The following is a 9941-nucleotide window of genomic DNA, read 5'->3' as shown; positions in this document are numbered from 1 at the left end:
TACAGACTGGTCTGTTTTTGACAGATTCTGTTTTTGTTGAGTTGGTTGCTTGTTTTGATGAAACTATGGTTAGTATCGGGAGAGTACTAGCCATGGAGAAGTGAGAATACAGTAGCCCAACACCAATATAGATAGAATTCAAGTTTTCTACAGTACCAAAAGAGGTGGTAGTTTGTTTTCTTGTGCTAATGATATCACGAGTTTCTGTTTAAGTTATGTGTTGTGAAGTTTTCAAGTTTTGGGTGATGTTCTCATGGACAAAGCAATAAGGAGTGGAAAGAGTTCAAGCTTGGGGATGCCCAAGACATCCCAATCCAAAATCAAGGACACCAAAAAGACTAAGCTTGGGGATGCCCCGGGAAGGCATCCCCTCTCTCGTCTTCAATCCATCGGTAACATTACTTGGAGCTATATTTTTATTCACCACAATGATATGTGTTTTGCTTGGAGCGTCTTGTATCGTATGAATATTTTCTTTTTGTTGTGTCAAAATCATACTTGCTGCACACCTTTTTGAGAGAGAGAGAGACATGCACTCATCGTGATTTTGCTAGAATGCTCATAGTGCTTCACTTACATCTTTTGAGCTAGATACTTTTGCTCTATGTGCTTCACTTATATCTTTTAGAGCACGGCGGTGCGTGACTTGGTAGTTGGCTTATGCTATGAAAGTAGTCCCAAAGGTGATAGGTACTCAAAGAGGATACAAAAACCTCCATCTTCATGTGCATTGAGTAGAAAGAGAAGTCTTGATTCCTCTCAATTAGTTTTGAAACGTAGATTTGGTAATATTAAGAGCTATGTTAGTAGGGTGTTGTGAATCTAGAAATACTTGTGTTGAAGTTAGTGATTCCCGTAGCATGCACGTATGATGAACCGCTATGTTAGGAAGTCGGAGCATAATTGATCTATTGATTGTCATCATTTGTGTTCAGGTCGGGATCGCGCGATGGTTAACACCTACCAACCCTTCCCCTCGGAGTATGCGTTTAGCACTTTGTTTCGATTACTAATAAAAACTTTTGCAAAAAGTATGTGAGTTCTTCATGACTAATGTGAGTCCATGGTATAGATGCACTTTCACCTTCCACCTTTTCTAGCCTTTTTAGTGTTGCGCAATTCTTGCCGGTGCACAAACCCACGATATGTCTTCCTCAAAACAGCCACCATACCTACCTACTATGGCATTTTCATAGCCATTCCGAGATATATTGCCATGCAACTCCCACCGTTCCGTCTCATGACTTGTGCCGTCACTCTCATATTGTCATTGCATGATCATAAGATAGCTAGCAAGATGTTTTCAACGTCATACGCCATGCTAGATCGTTGCACATCCCGGTACACTGCCGGAGGCATTTCCTATAGAGTCATCCTCGTTCTAAGCTTTGAGCTGTGAGTAAATAAATGTGTGATGATCACCATTATTAGAGCATTGTCCCATGTGAGGAAAAAAAGAGAAGAGGCCAAAGAGCCCAAATAAAAAAAGAGGCCAAGTGCCCAAAAAAGAGAGAGAGAAAAAGAGAGAAGGGACAATGCTACTATCTTCTTCCACACTTGTGCTTCATAATAGCACCATGTTCTTCATGATTGAGAGCTTCTTGCTTTGTCACTACCATATGCTAGTGGGAATCTTCATTATATAACTTGGCTTGTATATTCCAATGACAGGCTTCCTCAAAATTGCCCCTAGGTCTTCGTGAGCAAGCAAGTTGGATGCACACCCACTAGTTCTCCTTTCGAGCTTTCACATACTTATAGCTCTAGTGCATCTCTTGTATGGAAATCCCTACTCATTCACATTGATATCTATTATGGGCATCTCTATATCCCTTTGATACGCCAAGTCAATGTGACCATCTTCTTCTTTTTGTCTCACAACCACCACCACACTCTATTCCACCTATAGTGCTATATCCATGGCTCATGCTCATGTATTGCGTGATAGTTATAAAGAGTTTGAGAAAGTAAGAGTGCGAAAACAATTACTTGGCCAATACAGGGGTTGTGCATGATTTACATTAGTTGTGTGAGGATGATGGAGCATAGCCAGACTATATGATTTTGTAGGGATAACTTTCTTTGGCCTTGTTATTTTGAAAGTTCATGATTACTTTGCTAGTTTGCTTGAAGTATTATTGTTTTCATGTCAATAGCAAACTATTGTTTTAAATCTTACGGATCTGAACATTCATGTGACGTGAAAGAAGTTGCAAAGGACAACTATGCTAGGTAGCATTCCACATCAAAAATTCATTCTTTATCACTTCCCTACTCGAGGACGAGCAGGGGTTAACCTTGGGGATGCTTGATACGTCTCCAACGTATCTATAATTTTTGATGGTTTCATGCTATTATCTTGTCAAACTTTGCATGATTTGCATGCCTTCTATATATTTCTGGGACTAACTTATTATCTCAGTGCCAAGTGCCAGTTCCTGTTTTTTCCATGTTTTTGACCCCTTTCAGTGGAGGATTTTGAACGGAGTCCAAACGGAATGAAACTGCCAAAAAGATTTTTCCGGAACAAACAAAGATCAGAGAGCTGGAGAATCATTGCAGGGGCCACCAGGGACCCCACAAGCTCTCACGACATGGCCAGGGGGGTGGGCCCGTGGCCACCAGGCTTGTGGGTTCCCTGAGGCCCCTTTGCCCTAGGTTTTGCACCAATAAATCCCTAAAAAGTCCACACAAAATCAGGAGATCATCGAAAGTACTTTTCCGCCGCCGCAAGCTTCTGTCTCCGCAAGATCCCATCTGGGCACGTTCTGGTGCCCTGTCGGAGGGGGGATTCGGATATGGAGGGCTTTTGCATCAACAGCATGACCTCTCCGATGATGCGTGAGTAGTTCACCATAGACCTACGGGTCCATAGCTAGTAACTAGATGACTTCTTCTCTCTCTTGGATCTTCAATACAAAGTTCTCCATGATCTCCATGGAGATCTATCCGATGTAATCTTCTTTTGCGGTGTGTTTGTCGAGATCCGATCAATTGTGGATTTATGATCAGATTATCAATGAATCTTATTTGAGTTTCTTCTGATCTCTCTTATGCATGATTTCATATCCTTGTAATTCTCTTCAAGTTGTGGGTTTTCTTTGGCCAACTAGATCTATGATTCTTGCAATGGGAGAAGTGCTTGGTTTTGGGTTCATACCGTGCGGTGACCTCACCCAGTGACAGAAGGGGTAGTAAGGCACACATCGTGTTGTTGCCATCAAGGGTAAAAAGATGGGGTTTTCATCATAGGTTTGAGTTTATCCCTCTACATCATGTCATCTTGCTTAAGGCGTTACTCTGTTTGTCGTGAAGTCAATACACTAGATGGATGCTGGATAGTGGTCGATGTGTGGAGTACTAGTAGTAGATGCAGAAAGTATCGGTCTACTTGTCTCAGACGTGATGCCTATATGTATGATCATTGCCTTAGATATCATCATGACTTTGCGCGGTTCTATCAATTGCTCGACAGTAATTTGTTCACCCACCATGATATTTGCTATTTTGAGAGAAGCCTCTAGTGAACACTATGGCCCCCGGGTCTACTCCACACCATATTTTCAGCCTTACACTTTTTACTTCGTTGCACTTTCCGCCTTCAGATCTCCCTTTGCAAACAATCTTGAAGGGATTGACAACCCCTTTATAGCGTTGCTTGCAAGCTCGTTTGTGTTTGTGCAGGTACTCTGGACTTGACGATACCCTCCTACTGGATTGATACCTTGGTTCTCAAACTGAGAGAAATACTTATTGTTCCTATGCTGCATCACCCTTTCCTCTTCAAGGGAAAAACCAACGCAAGCAAGTCTCCATCAACGTGTCAATTTCTGGCGCTGTTGTTTGAAAAGTAGTAAGAAGAATTTATGGCGTCGTTGCCGGTGAAGGACTTTTGTTGCCATAGCAAGGTGTTGCCAGGATCCTTGGCATTGATGTTGGTAAAACCTTGATGGACAAGGAAATGCTGAAGTTTTTGAGAGCACGCTCAGAAACTGGGTTATATCCTCGGTATCAATTGCAATGTGCCTTCCGTTTGCCGAGTTGTTCTATAACTCTAGCTTCCTTTCCAAACTGAGTATACCTTTCTTTCAGATTCTTTCAGACGATCATTGTCGATTAACTTAGGCTCGCATGAAAATTTTGATGATCTCTGGATCAAAAGTAATTATTTTTGCCACTTAAGGAAATAACTCTACGAGTCACCTTCCTAAGGTGCCCCGCTATGGTATGAAATACAACATAATCCCCGCTACTTTAAAAACTCGTCACCATCTATTTTAAGCGTAGAATTGTTGCCTACCAATTGAACCTCTATCAGATGCCTCATGTCCTCATTCCTGTCATGTGTTTTGTTTCTCATCTCACGGGACGTTCTTACGTCTCATTCTATGAGTTGATCATGAGTTGTTCGATCTTCATGAAGATGGATTTCTATAGAGGTTTCTGTTTCCTTTTGTCATGGTGCTTAGGTGAAGACCTCAAAGACAAAGATGTCAAGATCAACATGATGCAATGAATAAACATCGCCGAGAAGGGCAATTGGATCATGAAGATTGTGATAGCTAGTGTCCCTCTTTCCTCTTACCCTACGCCTGACTCCCGGGACGAGATTCTTGTTCTGTGGGGGTGAGTTGTCACAACTCAATTTTACCTTGCTTGCCATTGCATATTCATGCATGCATTTGAAATTCAATTCAACTTGAATTGAGGATTTAGTAAGCCTCAGAAATCATTTTTGTAAAAATAATTAAGATACATATTGCTTCAAAGTGATCCAGGAAAATGAGATAAAAATGTCAACCAATATTTTTGGATCACACAAACATTTTATATTGGGCATTTGAATTAATTCAAACCCTATTTGCATTGGATATATATTTTCTATATATAAAATATATGTCCAATAACTCTGAGCATTATTATGTGGCATTGGATATTTCCATTTAGTCCACATATTTTTTTTCAGCATTTAATAAAATGGTTTTCTATTTGTGTAAACCAAAACAAATGCTAGAAAAATAAAAAAGAATAAAATAAAAAGAAAGGTGAGAGTCTTACCTCGCCTAGGGCAATTGCAGGCCCACCCCACGAGTGCGTGGAGCGTCTTCTACCTTTTGCTAGAAGGAGAAGTCGCTCACTATCGAGCAGGCATCCATTTCCAGCCACCTCCTACTTCGCACTGAAGGCGCCTCTCTTCCTTATCCCCGCGCCACTGGACCGCCTCGACCCTCTCTGTCCATTCCCCCTCTCTCCGCTCTCCCCCTAGCTTCTAGCGAGCCCTTCTTCTCCGCCACAGCCACCAGAAGCCTTCGCCGATCCGCCGCCCAGAGCCTCCTCCGAGATAGCTGACACCACCTCGAACCCGCCGTGAGCCAATGATATGTTTTCCCCTTCTCCCGAGCTCCTTGCACCTCGTAGATAGCTGTCCCGTGAGCCACGAGCTCCGGCCAACGTGCGAGGTCCTCGACGACCTCATACCAGCCACCCCCTGGCCGTGGTTAGGTCAGGTCGATGCGGCTCATCCTGGGCTTTGCCGTGGTGCTTTCGACACCTCCATCCGACGCTCGAGGGCCATTCCGGCGTGTCTCCGCCACCTTGGGTGGTCGCCGGTGATGAGCCGCCCGCCAAAGCCCCCCTTGATTAGCCAAACCAACCCGGGGTCCATGACAGGTGGGCCGAGAGCCCTTAATAACTTTAGATTAGTAAATTAAATGCTATTTAGAGATTGAGTAAAATACACCTGGGTCCCATGGTCAGGTTTGATGTGGACCACGCGCCGTTAACTGAATTACGTTAGCATGATGAATTATTTAGTATTCTGGTTAAAAATAGATCATAAAATTCCAGAAAATACTTAAAACTACTAAAAATCATAGAAAATAAACTATAGCTCGGATGAAAATATTTTATATATGAAAAATTATCAGAAAAATGCAAGAAATCTGTTTATGGCATTTCCATGCATGTTAGAACAACATATGCCCTCTGTTTTGGACAAATCAATTAAATCCCATTCAAATAACCACATATGAAGTTTGAATTTGAACCTTAGTTCAAACCAACTTAATTTAATGTTTTTGCTAGATGCATTATCTAAATCAACTACATATTGCCATGTCATGATGATGCATCATAGTGTTGCATTTGTGTGAAGTAAAAGTTGTTCTTTTTCTATTTGCCGGTGTTGTTCCCTCTCGGTAGACGATGGTTCCGACGATGTGACTTTTGACACTAATATAGAGAAGTAGAATCTTCAGAATTGTCGGGGAAGTAACCCCCCTTGAGCATACTGATACAAACCCACTCTCTCGCTCCTGCTCTCTTTTATTGCATAAGGACAACAACAATTCAAATGCTACATGTTTCGGTAGTTGAACCCATTCCTCTGCATGACCTGTTTTTACCATAGTAAATAGTTGAAACCACTTAGCATGAGTAGCAACTGCTTGAACCTTGTTGTGCTTACTCATACATGCCTGCTTACTGTGCATGCTAAGTTGTGACGGGTCTAATCCATCTGGGTGATGAATTGGAATGGTTGTGATCACGTCCTACTATGTGAAAGCTAAGTGTGTGAATCCGATTTGGTAAAGGTAACGATGAGAAGCCATGTAGGAGTACATCATGGGTTGTCTTATTGAAACTGCTCTTAGGACCTGAGATCTTGTGTTTTTGTTCCAAAACAAGATACTACCGCACATTGGGTTCCGGTAACTCGACCCCTCACGGACTATTAACTTCTCTGTTCTCAGTCCGGGAGTTGCAGTAGTTTGAAACGTTAATAGGTGTGGCACGACCTGTGAAGTGGATGAACGGCCTAGTCGGGACCGACTTGGGGCCCTACTCACAACGTTTGAGGCCATCTTGGAAACCCCATTCGGACTTCCATTATGGGTTCCAACTCACATAGGCGACTGCCTTAGACGTGAGTCATTGTAAGTTAACGTCTGTGGCCGACTCCCTCGCTCGGCTTCCGGTTGAAGGTTGCCGAGGTGCATGACGTGCACATGGTGGTAAGTGGCGGGATCATGTGTGAAGAAGTATACCCTACAGGGTGAATAATGTGTTCAAATAGTCGCGTCCTCGGATATGGACTACTTGGACACTTATATGGTTCATAGTGAACTGAAATGGATACTCTAAAATGTGCAAGATAAGTGTGAGTGCTATGGATGGCCTTCCCGTAGGGAGACGAGAGTGAATCCATAGTGGTGTATTGATTTGGTGAATGTGTGGACTCGTGTACGCTACCCCACCTGAAAGAAAGAATTCATGGCCGTAATACAAGTTAGCCAAGAGTCAAAGCTCGCTTGCTAAAATAAACTCCACAAACCCCTTTGTTGAAAATGATGCATATGTGGATAGTTCTAATGTATGTCTTGCTAAGTACCTTTGTAGTCACGGTTGCTTAATTATGTTTTTGCAGAAGAAAATTTAGTCTCACTATTGGTTCTATGCGATGAGTTCAACGTTGACCGGATTAGATTGGGAATCCCAGACAGAGGTCTGCCTCCTATGGTAGGGTCGTTGTAGCTTTTTAGGATCTTCCAACCGGTTTTAGTAGATGTCTATACCCAGACATGTAACTTCCGCTTGTTGTTTGTATGCTCTAAATGTTGGGTCATGTGACCTCTGTTGTAACATTATACTATGTTGACTTCATGGAGCCTATTAAATAAATGTTGTGTTGTAGAGTTCGTTGTGATGCCATGTTGTATCTACACATATCGTGCATATTGTGTGTATGTTCGAAATGCATTGGTATGTGTGGGATTCGACACCTAGTTGTGTGCCTATGGTAGCCTGCTCTACAGGAAAATGCCTCTTTGTGCTTCCACTGAGCCTTAGTAGCTTGCTACTACTCTGGACACATTGATTGACCAACATGTATCCTTATTTGCTGATGTGTCTGTCCCTACAGGGAAATGTCACGTGGTGTAATTGAGTCCATGTAGCTTGCTACGACTCGTCTACATACGATGATGACCGACACCTGCTTTACTAGGTTATGTATGCTTGTTTCTATATGGTTGTGCCACTTGGGCCTATAACTAGTCATGTCGACCCGAGTTCTCTGTCGTTCGAATGCTCGCGACATATACACATACGTAGCCAAAAGATGCAAACGGTCCTGGCCCAGGTAAGGTGGCAGCCGTAGACTTAACCGTGCGTGAGGAGGCAAAGTGATGTGTTGTGTTACAAGATGGGTTCTTATGACTTAGGATAGGGGTCCCGACATTAGCACCGGTCCACCCACATATCAAATTATCAAAGTAGCGAACGCGAATCAACTCAATATGATGAACATGACTAGAAAGATATTCCCATTTGTCCTTGAGAGCACTTGCTTAATATAACAGTACTTCGAGGCCTATCCTTTGATACAAAAAGTATTGGGCTACCTTGCTGCACCTTTCCTACTATTTTCACTTGTCACTTGTTATGAAATATCTTGCTACAAAACTATCTATCATTGTTACTTACAACACTTGTAGAGAATTCCTTGCTGAAAACTAATTATCATTTCCTTCTACTTCTCGTTGGATTTGACACTCCTACTTATTGAAAGGACTACGGTCGATCCCCTATACTTTTCATCAAGACTCTTTTCTGCTCCGTTGTCGGGGGGTGAAGCTCCTTTGGTAAGTGGAAATTAGTAATGAAAATTTTTGGTACGTGTTGAAATTTACTGTTGCTTGTCACTATGAATGGTCACCCCATGAGTGGCTTGTTCAGGGCATCTTCACCTCGAACAGAAGTTGTGGAAATTATTCATCAACCTTCTGAACCTACTGAAAATATCTATTATGACATTTGTTCGGGTATGGTTGAGAAACTACTAGCTAATAGTCATAACGGTTCAACTCATCGTGATTATCACTTAATGTATGTCAATGATATTTGTGGATTGTTTAAGCTTTCATGTCTACCAGGAGATAAAGTCGAGAAGAAAGTTCTCGCTTTATGTTTGGACGGAAAAGCACTATTGTGGTACACGCTATTAGATGATATTGGATCATGGATTGGAATCGCCTGAAATTGGAATTTCATCAGAAGTTTTATCCTAAGTATTTGATTCATCATGATCACAATTTTATTTATAATTTATGGCCCCAATCATGAGGTCTCAATAGAATTGATCATACAAATTTTTAATGCTCGGCTTTCTCATGATGATCAAACATAGCTCGACGGTTGTGCGGCTCGTTCCTATATGAAGGGGACTATTGAATTCAAATAAATTCTTCTAGAAAAGAATAAGCACAATTCTAAAGATTGGGAACTCGATAGAGGTAAAGCATCATGTATAAAATTTAATTTTAATTGCGTTAAATATTTCATGGAGACTTCTCCTTTTCATGAGTTTAGCAACAAATATAGTTTTTATTTTGAGATAGTAGCTACCTTCTCTGAAAATTTTGACACTTACGTTGATCTCCCCAAGGAGAAGTGGTATAAATTCCATCCTCCTATGGAAAAACTACATGATGAACTTGTCGAAGTGAAGAAGGAAGAAATAATTATCAACCATGTGGATCCAGTTATTCCTATTGCTTACATTGAGAAACCCCATTATCCTTATAAGATTAGAGAGCATTCCAGGGTTGCAACAATGGTTAACAAAAGTCATGTTAGGACACCTAAACCTTTTGAGCAAATAAATGTTGATCGTAATGTTGCTATGGTTAAAGATCTCTTAGCTAATAACATTGATGGGCAAGTTATTTACCTGTGTGATGAAGCTGCTAGAATTGCAAAGCCTGATACAAATAAACAAGACAAACTTGATAAAAATAAACCAGTGTTAGGCACACCTGTTATCTTGGTGAAGATTGGAGGACATTTTTATCATGACCTCTGTGATATAGGTGCTAGCATTAATGCTATACCTTTTACATTATATAAAGAAATTACCAATGATATAGCACCCATTTTGACTG

This window comes from Hordeum vulgare, chromosome 7H (assembly GCF_904849725.1).
Source record: "Hordeum vulgare subsp. vulgare chromosome 7H, MorexV3_pseudomolecules_assembly, whole genome shotgun sequence".
NCBI classification, from domain to species: domain Eukaryota; kingdom Viridiplantae; phylum Streptophyta; class Magnoliopsida; order Poales; family Poaceae; genus Hordeum; species Hordeum vulgare.
This window is presented reverse-complemented; position numbering follows the sequence as displayed.